Source organism: Emydura macquarii, unplaced genomic scaffold, assembly GCF_026122565.2.
Source record: "Emydura macquarii macquarii isolate MOO-44397 ecotype Brisbane River unplaced genomic scaffold, CSIRO-AGI_Emac_v2 contig_1644, whole genome shotgun sequence".
Lineage (NCBI taxonomy): Eukaryota > Metazoa > Chordata > Testudines > Chelidae > Emydura > Emydura macquarii.
This window is the reverse complement of record NW_027131781.1, coordinates 13,384,860-13,400,668: the sequence shown is the minus strand read 5'-3', so window position 1 is coordinate 13,400,668 and position 15,809 is coordinate 13,384,860. Positions and strand designations below refer to the sequence as shown.

The 15,809-nt window shown below is 53.0% G+C and overlaps 1 protein-coding gene and 1 non-coding gene across 5 annotated transcripts in view; one reads left to right on the top strand and one right to left on the bottom strand.

Annotated features, from left to right (window-relative positions):
* The window catches only part of NTRK3 (neurotrophic receptor tyrosine kinase 3), a 297,966-nt gene that overhangs the window by 33,168 nt on the left and 248,989 nt on the right, over window positions 1-15,809 (top strand). The window lies entirely within an intron of this gene.
* Window positions 2,643-2,747, bottom strand: LOC137158380 (U6 spliceosomal RNA). Its single transcript, XR_010921400.1, has one exon. It is a non-coding gene; the product is annotated as a U6 spliceosomal RNA (small nuclear RNA).

The window sequence follows — 15,809 nt, the reverse complement described above, 5'->3', positions numbered from 1 at the left end:
GGCAGCTGGGAAATGGGAACATAAAGGGAAGGGGGGAGGGGAGGGAAGTGACCTGACCACAAGGAAGGATCTGTTGCAGTTGGGATGATGGCTTGGCTGGCTTCCCTGATTCCCACTGCATGGCCAGGGAACTGCATGCTCTGCCCCCAGTCCCTGTGCTATCAGCATGATGATGACTATCAGCTCGGAGAGCTACATCCACTGCAAAGAGCATCTCCAGAGCACTAGCAGCCCTGACGTCCCGGTCCCCCCCCCCCCGCTCTAACCACTAGACTCCCCTCCTGCTGCACCTCTTCCCTGCAAATCAAGGTGGGGTTGAAGCAAAAAGTGGCATGAGTGATGCGGCTGTTCTTGCTAGAGGAAAAGGCCCCAGGACGGTGTTGGGGAGGATATTTGGTTCCCAGTGGCTTATCAGTGCCCCCCTAACACAGAGGGGAAGCAGTGTGATGCAGTGCTGCAGTTACTGGATCCTTGCGTTCCAGGCTAGCCTCTTTGCATCTATAGATCTGTGCATCTTTGGGTCTGACTCTCCCTTGCGTTAGCAGACACCTGTGTAAAGTGGTGTGACGTGCTTTGAGCTCTCAATTCTCCAGGTTCACTCTTAGCAGAGAGAGGGTAAATGGCAACAGCAGGAGCAGGGAAGTGAGCATGGACCTAATGAGGGAATTTATGGGTGCTATAGGGCCACTCTAGACGTGCAAAGCAGTTGTAAATCCCCATGAAGACTGGCCTGTGGTTCAGGGGGCGTGTCACAGACAGGCCTGTGCCCTGACTATTCTGCAGTGCTGGTACAGCAGCCCATAGGGCCCATCACAGCAGCCATGCAAGTTATGGGCAGCCTTCAGCCCCTGCCAGGAATAAGATGGCCCCCCGGCTCCATATCATTCTGCTGGAGTGAATCTGGCCCTGAGTTTCCTCCTAGTTCTTCTGTGTCTCTGTGTAGGGAGTCTTTGATTTTTGCGTAACCACAGATGGAAAGTCAAAAGCCCCCCTGTAATACTGCACCCCGTCCTGTAAACTAGCCCCGCTGTGCCACAAGCCTCTCACGGCTGACCCTGGAAACCCCCCTCTGCTTTGTTCTGAGGACCTTGTAACTGGCCCGTCCCTTTACATTCCTTGCTGCTCTGCGACACCAACCCGGGAGATCACCTGCCTCTGACCCCTACCCCCCCGCTGCCAGTTCCCCACCTCTGTACATCTCCTCAGTGTTGTATTGCGGAAGGGGGTCTGATGAGCAGGAGCGGGGAGAGAGGGCTGGAGGGTGCAAGGATGGGAAGCCCCTTCCCTGGCTCGTTGGGTTCATTCATCTCCTGCTCCAGCTTCGGTGTGGCTCACTGGCCACCCCGAAGGCTGTTCTGGCTGACTGTGGGGAAAGTCACCTGCACGATGGACGTGTATGCATGGGGATGGCTCCTGTATGCTGTCGGTTGCAGCATGTAGGGCGCAGCCTCCCCTCCCCCACAGGGAGTGCCACCCCCACCAGGGGGGCCCATTAGTGTTACCTGTGGTGCAGATGCCTGTATGGGTGAGGAACAGAACTGAGACCACCAACTTGCTTCGCTGCTGAATGGCTGCCACACAAGAATGTCTCTCTGGGGACATCCCTGGGCCATAGTGGCCATATGTACCCTGGGCAGGAGGAAACGTGTTCCTGATCCCATCCTGTGATCATCTGGGAGGTCGCTGACACGCTGATGCCCCTGCTTTGACCCTGATTCCCCTGTAACCCTGTCGGGAAGGAGGTAGGTCATTCTCATGATCCTCCCTTTGCAGATGTGGTGCAGAGATGGTTTGGGAGAGGGGAAGGTTAAGATTGGGGCGTTTTGGGCTGTGAGCTCGCTATCCTGGACAATAGTCGGTGCAGCTCTCAAGGCTGAGATGTGCTTTGGACTCCTTTTGGACTAGCAGTGCAGAACAGCTGTTAAAACACGTCTGTTTGCCTCCCTGGTATCCTGTGCTGGGGAGTGCTGAAGATTAATACAGGCTGAGTAATCCCTGCTTTAAGTATTTGACAGTTTATGATGCTGGGAAGAAGAGCAGCAAAAATCTCCCACAATGCCAGAGAATGGCGTGGGAATGAAAAGCAAGCAGGACGCGAAAGCGGGAGGCACTGAGCCATCCACTGAGGTGCAAAAATGGAGCGAAGGCCCAACGGGAGATGCAGGCACGAGAAGCTGGGCCTTTAGTGGGATCAGCTCGTTTGGCAATCACAGCATGTCTCTAACCTCGGCTTCCTGGGCCATTGTTTGAGGTAAATAACTTACAGGAGGAGATGTGAGGTCACAAGGTGTGTAAGGTGCATTCCTGTTTAATGAGAGGCAGCTGGGAGGGCGTGTGTGTCTGGGCTTTCACTTGGACTATGGCGGGGAACGTCTTTCCTCCCTTACTGACAGACAGACAGATGGTGTCTGAATCCCTCAGGAGAGGGGCCTGGCTTCTCCAGGATGGTACACGCAGGCACCGGTGCTGCTGCCAACTGCCTATTTGCACGGCTGCGAGACTGAAGCTCTGGAAGCTTTGCTTTGCAAAGTGCCGATTCTGCACCTCAACGTCCGAGGGTTCCCCTAAAGAGCGTAGAGCTGTTAGGTGAGAGCAATTCTGCCCTGGTTCTGTAGGGGGCCGTGTTGGTGACGTCAGAAAACTCATCGCTGGAGTGCTTTGCGACTTTGCGTTTCATCCTTGTGCAGGGGCCTTGCTATTCTTCTCTGTATCGTTCCAATTGTATATGCGCTTGCCGGGCTGAGGACGGGTTGCCATAGTGCTTTTGGGCTGTGCGCGTGTGTGGAAGTGATGGATGGACCCTGGAAACTCCCTGCCCTGCCTCCCATGGAGCAAGGTGACGGAGACTCTCGCAGACGCTCTGGGAGCACTCCTGCTAATTCGCTCATGGGGAACCTCAATCTCTACTGAGTGCATGCGGGCCAGCAGGAGCAAAACTAGGGCCTGGCCTCTGAACCCTAGAGGGGGAACAACAGGGAGGAGCAGGCATATTCCTGGGGCAAGCAAGGCTTTGAGGTCGTGTGTTGGGGTGCGCTTGTCGTGCCTCCCCGCCAGCAGCCAGGCTCAGTGAGCATTTCCAGACAGAGGAAATCAGTGCCCCCTGTAGGCAGAGCTCAGGAGTACAAATACACGCAGCCTGCATAGCTGCTGCCACCGTCGTGGTTACTTAAGGGTCCCCCACCAAACACCCCTGAAGGCGATGTAACGTTTTGCCATTGATAAGACTAGGAGCAGTATTGGGCCCGTCTGGGTTTTAAGATGAGGGCCCAGTCCTCCGAGATGTTGAGCACCCTCAAACTCCAGAAGGCAACGGGAGCTGGGGCAGTGTTGAGCAGCTTGCAGGGCTGAGCCTTTCCATAGTAAATGCAGATGAAGGGATCAGAAAGGGGTGGCCATGGATCTGAATATTTGTCTTAACAACCCTTTCTTTTCTGTAGCAAATTTGTCAGGCTTCCCTGTCAGGCGTGCTGCATTACAGGGGTCAAAGTGTAAGGGCCAGGTTCTAGCCCCTTCTCTGGCTGCTGGCACAAAACAGCTGGGAACGTGGCGTATTTGGTTACCTGGGAAATCCCTTTCAAATGGGAAATCCTGCCATCTCCAGCGTCTGTCCCCTTTCCAGCCCCAGGCATAGGGAGTGTGGCTGGAGCATCCATGTGCTGCAAGAACAGCCTCTTCTAGGCTGGGTACCAGGTTGGTCCCTCCTATCCTGGGGTTGCAGAGGTAGAGTACAGCCACATTTGCCCCCTTCCCCGCAAACTTGTACACAGCTCTGAATCCGGCCCTCGCCAGTTAATCATTCTGTTCTGTTCTATATAGGTTCTCATACCACTCTCTATAATGCGATAGTCACTGTGGTCTCTGAGCACCTTCCAGCAGTGCATTAAGCGATGTGTTGTGACTAGCATCTGTCACGCGTTGTCCAATTCTGCTTGATGAGCTGAAGAACAATTGCCAGGAGACTAATGATAAAAGCACTCAGCGACTCTTCCCAAACTACATCAGAGAGCTGACGAATTAAGAGTTCCTAAATTGCTAGAACCGACGCTGGTGAAACTGGGGAGGTGCTGGCAAAGTAGAGAGAAGCAAATGTAGTATCAGCCTTCAGTGAAGAAGAGTGATCCTGGCAGTTGCCACAGCTCGGATCCTCGGAGATATTTAGGCACCGACCTCCCGTTGATTTCAGTAGAAGTCAGGAGCCTAAATAGTCTGCAGGATTTGGGCCCATAATTCCAATGGCCCTACTAAAGTAATATACGGCTAGTTTGAGTGGCACCTTTTTCCGTGTCCTGTGAATGAGGCCAGTTGTGTATGAGTTTATTATCTGTCTGTGGTCTGGCCCTGGCTGGGGGAAACACAGAAGGGGACTGTACGGCAGTCACAGCACAAAAACAGTTGTAGCAGCTGAGAATAGAGAGGGCAGTGGAGGGAAGAGAGAGGCGGATTTTAAAAATCCATATAAATCGCAAAAATAAATTTCCAGCAAATATTTCCAGCCCTGCAGTATTAAGAGAGAGAAGCACTAGAGGATAAGGGAAACATGGGCAATAACAGCAGGGATTTAGAAAGAATAAATCTTGCCAGACAAACCTGATTGCTTTTTCTTTTTGATGGAATCACAAAATTAGTGGCTGAGCCCCACGTGGGAATCCTAATATACTTGGATTTAGTAAAGCATTTGATACAGTGTCTCGCCAAATCTGACTCTTAAAATTAGTTCAGTTTGGCTTGGATATGCCACTGCCAAATGGACTGAAAACTGGCTTAAGGCCCTAAACAAATAACCGTGGCAGCAGCGCTGTGCCGAGCTGGGCGGAGGTGTGTGGCTGGGTACAGCAGGTAGTGGAGCGAAAAGATGGATTGTTTAAAGCACCTGGAATGTTGCCTCGGTTCTGGCTGCCTGGTTACCGGAATGCTGACAAACTGGTGGGAGTTCAGAGAGGAGCAGTGAAAAGAGATCAGGGGCGTGGAGGGGTCGTTTGGAGGGTGTATATCCCAAGGAAGGGGGATAACAAACTGAGCTGGAAAATCCAGGGTGACGATCTGAAAAACAGCCCTCTGGCACAGTGGCGAACCGTCTCCCCAGGGACGTGTGTTCACTTGGCCTCTTGAAACTTGGCTGGACAAAGCATTAGAAAATGGCACATGGCCGCAGTGGCAGCGAGGGGGACTGCACGGTGTAACAGGCTTCCCCCCCCTCCCCCCCCCCAGGCCTCCAAGATTCTTGGAGACAGCAGGAAGCTGAGGGTGCAGGAGGTAGCCGGGAGCTCCAGCAAACACAGTGCCACACTAGGTGTTGCCGTGAATAGTCAGTTGCTGCCTGGTGTCAATCCCAGAGTGCACAGCCACGCACTGGGAGTTACTTATGGCCATTAGGACAGCGAGGAAAAGCTGTCACTGCTGTTGACAAAAAAGGGACGATTTGGGGGTGCAAAAAGGGACTGTGCTCGGGGGTGTAAACTTGGGCCTCCCTCTGCCCACGGGGTGATGTTCTGTCCTTTAAAATCTCACCGTGAGCTGGTGGCATTTTGGCTTGTCCCTAGTTGGCCACATCAGGCCGTAGTGGTGCCAGATTTCGAAGTGCCCAGCCCCCAGCAGCGCCCGCTCGGACCTTAGGGCCGGGTTGTGAAGGAAGCTCAGCCCGCAACCTACGCCCAGCGCACTGAGCTGTTCTGAAAACCTGGCTGCTGCTTTTGGTGCCTACCTGGATGCTAAACTCCTGTGGGAACTCTGTTCCTAAAGGGTTGGCTGGGCCCTCTGTGATCCTGTCCATTTCTGCAGCACTAACCCGGTTCCTCTGGCAGGGAGGATGCAATGCTGTCACACATTGCCGTGACCGCTGTGTGTACCATGCACCTACCTGTGCAAGTTGCCTCAGCTTTCTAGGCGTCATGGTCACCGGGTAACTTGCAAGCAAAGTGAAGAAGTGGGTGTGTGTCTGTGCGGAGAGTCCCTAAGTGACTGCCTCCCATCTTCCATTTCATTATCTTCTGGGCTTTTCAAGAGAGGACAGGGTAATTCCACAAAACAATGAATGGGTGAGAGAAGGCAAATGGTGTGCTTGTATTGACAGTGGCTTCTAATATAAGAACATGGGGACTGTCAATGAAAGGGAATACCTATCTACGTAGTGCACAATCAGCCTGTGGAATTCGCTGCCCCGAGAAGCCATCGAGGTCCAGAATTTAAAGGGATTAGATTCCAAGAGGGCTAATGAGACCTGTGAGGGGCTGTGTAAACCCCACACTAGCCGCAGAAAGGTTAAAGGAGAGCCAGAGAGCCCATTTAGCCCATTCTCTGGCACGTGGAAGGGCTGCAGGTAATTAAAGATTAGGCTCAGCTGGGGAGAACCAAACTGGGTGGATCCTATAAAGAAAGGACTGCAGGGAGACATGCCCCAGGAGAGAGGTAGCTGGGAGTTCCCTCACTCACAAATGGGGTAGGCACCTGTGAAGAAGGAGACTCCAGGGGAGAAGCCCTGGTGGTCAGTGGCTTTGGAGGAGCTGGGCTTCCAGGAAGAGAGCCCTGGGAGGAAGCGCTCTGTAATCGGGTGAGGAGGAACTCTGCAGAGCTCAGGTAATTCCATAAGTTGCCCACTGTGTTGGTTCTTGCACCTTCCTCCGCTGGCACTGGTCAGCGCTGGCCTTGAGATACTTGCCTGCAAGGTTTATAATCTGGTCCCGCCTTAGGTGAGAGGACATTAGGACCTGCCTCCTTACAGGGGATGGAGTCCAGGAGCTAGAGAATGCTGCTGTCCGGACCCCAAGCGGAACCAGATACCTTGGGCACAATGGATCCCTTGGTAAATCCCTGAGAGGCTGGTCAGAGCTATCTCCCCCTCAGCCTGAGCACAGCTGGGATCAGCTGATGCCAACCTGCTTGTCAGGCAGGAATCTTGGAGGGCCCTGCTGAGCGGCTGTTTCTTCAACTGTTCAGCCGCTTCTCTCGAGCTCCCTGCCCCGGGGTACCGGGGATACTGGGAGTTCTTCCCACTGTCTGATTTCTGTTACTGACCGACACGTGTCTTCAGTGTCTGATGTGGATTGGAGTGAGGGCTGATGGGATCTACAGTTCTTGCTCCTGTGCCCCCACTGCTCCCTCAGCTCAGCTCTGCCCTGCATTTTTCTCCTGCCTTTCAGCCCTAAAGGTGCCATATATCTGGGTGAGAGGGCCTGGGTGGGGAAAGGGGCAATGCAGAGTCACGGAGGGTGCAGGGAAGTATTTTTAGATGTTCTCCGTGTGGCAAATAAATGCCATTCTTACTCGCTGGGTTTGAGCAGCAGACAAATCACAACTGGTTTGAATGATGAGTGGATTTCAATATTTATAAAAACTAGTGCTTCCTTCTGCTGCTGAGCTCTCGCCTTCACACATAGAATCCTTGGCGAATTATCACTGCAGCTATTTATTTACTTTCACATTTTTAACCCACCGTTATGGTAGCTCTTGGTTAAAATTGATACATTAAAAGGCAGCCTCTCCCTGAGACCTGCCTGTTAGGCTCTTGCCGTCAGAGACCCTGGGTGAAGTTCTCAAAAGTCCTACTGTGTCCCCTGTGACTTTGCCCCTGTCCTGGGGTGGCCTTTACTTCTGCTGACACAATGGGTCTGTTCCTTTTGTGCGTTGGAGCACGCATGTGTTGCGTTTGTATGCATCTGTGTCCGTGTGTAAGTTTATGCATGTGTATGTGCGAGATTGTGTCTGAGGTTGTGTATTGTTTGTGTGCGCATGCTGTGTGTGCGGTTGTGTCCTGCATGTGTGTAGTCTGCATCTGTGTGCGCTCTCTCCTATGAAGCTAACCGTGGCCTTGTCTGGGCTTGTACTTTTCCTGCAGATCCTTGCTGGCCTTCATACCTCTGTGCTGATCAGCTCAGGAGATTCCATCCCCATGCAAGGTGTGGAGGAGATTCTCTTATTCAATTTGCTATCTCTCCAGTGCCGCATAAGCTGTATTGATAAATTAATCTCATATTGTTGTGACTAAACATCCCTGCAATTTTTCCACTGTGCCATCTAATCTGTCTTGACAGCTGTATCATTATTTTATATTTGTTGTAATCTTATTCACTGTATTGACTGCGTGTGTGCTGTCACACCATCACCACACAAGCTATAGGCATGGCTGTCAGCTTCCCCCCTCTCATGCCAATCTGCCAAGGGAGGGTCTGCACCCCTGTGTGCATACAAGGCAAAGATAGTGTGAGCCATTGTGTGAGAAGCAAACCACGCCAAAAGTCTTGGGAAGTCTTTGAAGGCGTTTGCATGGGTGTGGAGCTGTGGGTGGCTGGGTTTAGCCATGGGTGGCTGGGCACTTATGAGTGCTGGAATGTTAGGGCTAGGGGCTGGCACTGAAACACAGATCAGCAGTTCACAAGAGTGCTCAGTCCAGCTGACTTTGAAGCTCCTCGAGTCTAGGGCTGCCATCAGGTAGGCAGACATCTCAGGCATAGGTGGGTGGGAAGGTGATCTCCTGGCTAAGACAAAAAGCCAGGAATCAGGAGGTCTGGGTTCTGTTCCCAGCTCTTCACAGAATCACTGTATGACTTGGGCATGTCACTGCCTCCGTCTGCCTCAGTTTCCCCCATAGTAGAAAGGGGATAATGGTACTTCCCCATATCAGAGCACTGTGATGTTCTGAATTCTTTGGGTGGAAAGTGCTGTAGATGTGGGAAGTGATGTAGGCGTGTCCATGGCCTGTCCTAGTTCCTGGGAGCCTCTGCCTGGGGGATGATCTAGAATGCTTAGTCTGTCACGCAGTGACCAGAGAGCATGACACATTGACAGAACATCATGATGTGGAGGCACCACTGTCACTGTGCCGAGACCAGAGTGCTATGTCCCAGGGGTGGAGATGATGCTCCAGCCCCAGAGCTGAACGTGATTAATTCAGACCTCACTGCTTCTTTGGCTGATGTTACCCTCTCTTTAGAGACAGCCTTTGTTCCAGTAAGTGGCATCTGGTTTGGTCCACAGCACATCCCATGGAATGAAGAGCACTTCCTAACTTGGACTTGCAGGGCTGGGCCTGTGCCCCAGCTCTGCCAGATGGGAATGTAATTGACAGAAGGACTCCCTGGAATTGCATGAGGCAGCTGGGGTAGGAAGTCCCAATGCCTTAGACATCCTCTAGCATGTTGGATTGTCAGCTCTTGGTTGCTGACCCAGACGGTAACGAGCACCATTCACACTGCAGGAGAAAAGGCTTGTGCTTTTGTTTTGTCTCTGTGATTTTTTTTGTAGTGACTCTTGGCAGGGATGGGCTGGATAAGCTGCAAGTCCAAACCTTCCATTCCCTCTTGTGCGTTTCCTTCTGGGGAAATGTCCGTGATATAACATGGGTGAAGCAAAGAAGGGCTGGTGGGCCCGTTGCCGCCGACAGAGCTCAGCAAAGCACTCTGTGGTTGCTCCTTTTCTTTAACTGGAGGTGTGGACTGGGTGACGTGGCAGCTCCCAGAAGGCTCCATCTTAAACCGAGATCCCTGCTTGCAATGCATGCTGGGATCTCCAGCTTTGTCATCAGTCTTTCTTAGTTCAGTTATTAACACTGTGCCCGTTTCTGTGGGGGGAGAACCCATTCAGCTCCCTTTCATGCCAGTTGGATGTTGCTGCTGGAAAGCAGGCATGTGATCAGCAGGGCCCTCAAGTGGGCGAAAGATGGTCACCATACAGTGTAACTGGCTGCAGAGCCTATGGGGCGTAAACTGCCCTCAGCAATGCTGATAGGAAGGCGCTGCTCTGTGTTTGCTCGTAACTGAACTTTCTTCTAGGCTTGGTTGTGCTGAGCCCTCTGCGCACCTCAAAGAGCAGGTCTGCAAGGTCCTTATTTGCATGCTTTAGCTTTCCAGGGAAAGAGCCTCTTCCATATAGCAGTTGCTAGGGTTGTTGCTATGGCATATGTCATTGAGGTTCTTTGGCCGGTGACAAGGTGATTGACATGACTATCTTGAATACAGATGTTCAGCATGACTGGAACGGGGGGAGGGGGGTGTGGGGTGTGGAGACAGAATGAGGTGCATGTGGCTAGGCTGGGATTGGCTAATTAGTGCAGGCGGGATGGGGGGGAAGGGTATTCTTCCAGATGCAGAGTGAAGGAGAGCAGGGGGTCCCTACCACACAGCCTAGAGGCAGGGTGAATGGAAGAGGCTCGTTGGTGGCCGTGATGCATGAATTCTGGTGTGTGACTTGTTGTGTGTCAGCCTCGGTGGAGAAGACCTATTTCCCACCCAGCTGTTACAGGGCTTCATAAACACAAAGAGACTTTGAGTTTTCACAGCACGTTTCAGACTCAATGTATCTGCAAGTGCTTTGTGCAGCAGTGAGCTGGAGGCTGTCTGTGCAGACAGACGCATCCGTCACCCTGCACGTGGTGATGGCTCAGGGACGTTAGCGGATGCTGAGTGAAGAGGGTGACTGGGGGAGGGGGTAGGGGGATGCCGGGGTTGTCCTTAGCGGTAAGAAATGCCATGGCATCTTTAATTAGACAGCCCAGGAGGGAGGTTGGGCTGAGGTCTCTTCCGAAGGCCCACGTTCCCCCCACCAGCTAGGACCCCAGTCAGCTTTCAGCAAAAGTTAGGAGTCAAGTCCTGGTGTAAGATCTGAACAACCTGCGGCCTTTGGCCTCAGACTGGAGAAGGGATGACTCACTAAGCTAGGCTAATACCTTGCGATTGGTATAAATTGTAGCCACGCGCTGGCCGGTTTTCCCGATGGGCAGAGTATACCGTAATAATGGCTTGGCTTTCTTCTAACCGTTTCATTACAATATCTCCAAGCACTTTCCAGCTGTTAAGGGCTCTTTGCTGTTCCCGCCGGTTGGGTCGCTATTCTTATTCGCTTCCTTTTACAGATGTGGGAAACTGCTGCACAGAGACGGATGGCATTTGCCTGCAGTAACCCACTGAGTTGGTAGCAGAACCAGGAACAAAACCCAGGAGTCCTGAGTCCCTGTCACCTACTCTGACGATTACACGCCCTCCCTCCCACACAGCGATGGTGTCCTTTGGGGCTGATTGCATCTCCCTGGGGGGTTTGTTAATGTCATGCCCATGAGAAGCCATGTTGATGTTTTGGCTCTGTGTGTTTTCCAGTTGTTCGCATGGGAAGTCACAGACTCCTGCTCCCAACTCCCTTGGGGTTCTCCTCCCTGGCAGCAGCGGCTAGCCCTAGGGTTGAGAGCGGCACATGGGTGGCCCTCGTCATCTCAGTGGCTGAAGCCTGGTTCAGCAACTCCCAGGCCACGGTGTCTATTTCAAACCACCGTGCGTCTGTGGATACTGCCAAACTCTGCCCACACCAGGGACTTTGGCGGGGAAGTAGTAGAAGGGGATTAAAAACCGGAATCCAACCAAGCCACGTATGCGTCATCAAACATCTGCTGGAGCAGGGCGCTGTAAGGTTAGTACTGCCCCCATCTGGGAGAATTGCTCAGTTGGCCTGATGCGCTCCAGCCCACCTCCAAAGCAGTGGGAACTGGCTAGCCCCACACGCCGCCTTGATGCTCTGACTATGGGCTGGGCTATGGAAAGGAAGCGTGTTTCCTTGTGCTGATCTGTGGTGACTCTCCCACTGACCGTTCCTGAGCAGAGTAGTGAGGCTTGCGGTGCAGTAACAGCCGTGCTGGGCCAGCTGTGTGCGCAGGCGGTGTTGGGCCTGGATACCTTCGGAGGAGCAATGCTGTGTGATGGGATGGCATGCTGGAAGGGCAAGAATCCAGGGATACACTATGAAAGTGGCGTGTGTCGGGTGTTGGTTTGTACAAAAATACCCTCACGCTCCCACTCGGTGTGAATCCTCAGACTGCTGCTGGTCCTGGGATCGCAGTGCTCATCCTGCCGAAAACTACCCACACTCGTTTCTTTTAAATGTCGTCTTTATTTTTGCTGGGGAGCAGGGGGGGGGGGAGTGTGCTGTTGGCAGTGTGCTCTACTCCTCCTTGAGGCCGGTTCCCTTCCTTTTTGCTTCTGCTCCCTCCTTGCTCCACCTCCTGATGCCCTGGTGCCCATGGAAGCCATGGCAACTCTGGTACAAAACCCCCACTGCTTGGGAGTGAGCTTTGGACAGGCTGTGTGAGGCTGGAGCGTCGGCCCGCTTGCTGTGGGAGGTGATCCCAGTGGTTCAGCCCTACCTCTCTGCCTGCCTGAGGGGCAGAGTGCGGAGCTTGATGTCTCGTTGCAGGAAAAGCACTCCCCGGACGGGCAGCTGCACATGCATGACGACTCTGCTGCTTTTGCTGGGCTGGGTAATACAGGCCAAAGCATCCCTTTGACTCCTGACTTTAAGCATGAGCTGTGCTGGCAGCCAATGAGGAAGTAACGGGAGAAGGAAGCGCTTCCCAGAGCTCCTGCCCTTACCTTGCACCCCTCAACTGTCTCGCAGCTGATGGGGCAGTGGGTGGAGTCCTCCCATCCTGCACAGCCTGAGTCTCTGGGTCCGCTCGGCTCTGCACACTGCTCTAATGTAAGTCTTGCACCCAGGGCCCTTATATGGAATGTGCTCAGTGCCTTTCCTGATGGCCCATGGGATAACCTATTTCGAGAGCCCATCACTGGGGTGTTGAGAGGGGAGGCTGGTCCCATTCTCGCCAGCTCACTTACAGAATTAGATGGTCTGAGAAACCCTGTGCTAGGAGTGAGCAGACTCTGTTCTGGGTCATTCCAATTAGGGAACAGCAGACATCCTGACCCCCTTCATGGCCCACGTCTCCCCCAGGGTATGGGATCTCTGTGTGACTTGCAGTTGGGGTGGTGCTGTAGGTATTCTGGCTGGGGGCCTGTCCTGCAACAGCCTGCCTGCCTGTTTTTATTTAAAAAAAAAAGCAGTGAGCCCTGAAACAAGCCGTGTCTTCCTCTGCCTGCACCTCCTGTGCTTACCTGCACAGACAGCTTGCCCTGTAACACCTGGAGCAGGAGTGGGACTTCCAGGGAGGAGCAGAAAGGGAGAACCCTGCTCAGGTGGGGAGTGGCAGGCTTGGGGGAGAAGAGGCTCTGCTTGCAGGAAAGGAGGCTGTTACTGATCAGGTCTCCCAGGGGAATGACCTTGTGCTTGTCTATTTGCTTTGGACTTTGTGTATCCTGGAAGGGGTAGACCTGAAAGTGACCTGACCGGAGGACTAAGTCCCTGCGAACCAGGAGGCATTGGAGACTGAGTGGAGCAGCAGCAGACTCAGAGGGAAACTGAGTCTGAGCAGCTGCTGCACTGCACTGCGCTGCAAGGGGGCGCAGTGGTAAGGATGCACTATTGCAGGTGGGCACGCTGCATGGCTTAGGGGACTGTGGTTCCAAGTCTCTCGTACCTCCAGGTGCGTGGGGGGGGCCTGAGCTTTGCAGGGTTTTAGTCACTTCTGCCTTGGGGTGGGGTGAAGCTGTGACTGGGGATCCTGGCGGGGAGATTCAGAGAGAACCCACTCCGCACTGTAGAGTAGGGGCAGGCAGCTCTGGGGTAGCTCTGGGCAGCTGGTGGCTTTGGATAAGGATCCAAATTTCTAGGCATTTAATTTGAACTGAGCTTCCTTCCAGTGTTCGGTGGAGTCTCCGTTTGCCTGGCACCGGGCTGCGAGGTCTGAGTGTGGCTCATGGAGCGCTCCCACTGGCCTGCGCGTCAGTTGGCTGGGGTAACCCATGGTTCTTTCAGACCAGAGCCCAGAATCGGCTCTGCCCTCCTCCCCCAGTGACTCTGTTGCTGGCAAACTTGGCCAGCTAGTGGCTCCTGCTCAGCTATCAGGGAGGATGCTAGCAGGGTGTGGTACCTTTCTGGTGAGGCCTTCTGGCTCCTAGCATGGCGGTGATGCAGCCCTTATGTGGCAGTGTGTGTGTTGGGCCATCTTCCAGCAGAGACTTGGCCCTGCCACTTCTCCCTAGGTCCATGGCCAGGTCATTCAGTGTATCAGTGTGGGGAGGGGCTCGTCTCACCTCCCCGTCACTAACCCCCACAGGCAGAGTGGATAGAGGCCAGCAGACAAGTGGGGGGCTTCCCATGTCACCTGAGGTTCTCTTTGTGTAGACCTGGCAGAGCCCTCCAGTTCAGTCAGGCATGAGATGCCACCCCACCTCAGCAGGAAACCCTAATCAAAACCCAGTCCGGCACACAGCAAGAGCTATTGGGTCCCAGCTGTTGTGGGCTGCTGAGCGAGCAAGCCCCCGGGGGACTTTCTCTGTGTTGGCATGAGACAATGTTCACATTCTTCACGCAGAGTGAGTTTCCCTTTCTTCTGACGCTTGGATTCCCCAGTCACTTTCCCTGGTAGCTGACTTCGCCGGCTTGGTGGGGTGGGCTTTTCCCCCTTGGCTTGGTGCTGGCTGCTGTTACCTTCTGATGCCTGCGGTGCCACCGTTACCATGAGAACATTGGAAGTGGCTTTATATCAGCGGCACCACTAGCTGGCTCCAACAACTGAGAGCTTGTGTTCGACGCTCAGACTTTCTCTCCGTGTCTCTGCCGTTCTGCGTCCTCTAGTCTCACCCTGGTGTCTGCCCTCGCGCTCTCTGTGTCTCCATTCTCATCGCGCTCTGTGTTAACATGCAGATTGCATCCTCTGATAGTCTGGGGTGATATTTGCTCTGAAGCCAGGCTGGTACTGGGACCTCTCAGCCCACGCAGCTGCCTGGGAAGAAAAAGCAAAGTTTGAGTTAAGATTCGCAAAGAATCCAGGAACATGCTGAGATGTTTTCTCTGCTGAGGAGCTGCTTTCTGGCATTGTAATTGCTCCGTGACCCTAAACGGCACCAAAAGGGAGGCCCTGTCCTAGTAAATGAATTTTCAGCCTCCGTGCAGAAAGAGCAGGCACCGTCAGGAGCTTGAACTTGGCTTTGCTTCTCATTCCTTCTTTGCAATTATGAATTACAATGGCCTCTAGATTCCTTGAATGCCCCTGCAAGATTTTATACCTGTCAGTTTAGCATTGGCCTTCGGGAATGCTTTGGAAATAGTTTGTGCTCTAAAATTAGAAACTTATCAGGCTTGTCATGTGTGTACTTAGCACATCTCAATAAGAGAAGCAGGCGCTCAGGGTACTCTCCCTGGGACCTTGCTTCATGATACAGGGAGTTGTGTTTAACCTCACTGCTGCAGCCATCTTTCTTAGCTGACCTTAAAAAGAGACAGGTGGCTCCACCCCTTCTCCCAGTGCCAAAAATGGATCACGACAGGTCTTCATTGCTCACCCTGTGCATGGAGTCAAAATTTGTCCGGCAGTCAAAAAACTTCCATCTGACCGTTAAAGGAGTCTGCTTAAAAATAATCATTTTCTGTGCATCTACTTCGGATTCTTTAATGAGCATCATCCTAGAGATATTATTTTTCATGACTGACTGTAAATATCACTCCCCCCATGGAGTGCTGAGAGGATAACTCACAACTCAGTTAGGCACTTACATAGTGCCTATGTGGGATGGAATAGTATCTATGCCACTTCTCCACTGGGGGTGGAGGCATTTCCATTCTGTATCTAGGTCTGAACAGATCCATGGTTTCCTTAGCTGCGTCTACCAGGAATCCTAACCTAAATGCCTCAGCCCCTTTAACAGTCTCTCACTGCCCTATTGTTTCCATCTTTAAAAAACACCCTTGTTAAAGGGACACTGCCAAGGTCGAGGATGTTTGGGGGGGGAAGGGAGAGGGCAATATTTGATCACTTATACTTTCTCCTACTCCCCCTACCCCTCTAGCCCTGGCTCTGTCTAGACAATGTCATTCTTGTGCAAAGCCAACCATCCCCTTCCCACAAAATACTCTGCAATACCAACAGCCCAGCACTGGCAAGCAATCCCACACTAATGCACTGCTAGCTCTCCGGACCCATCCTACAATAACACACC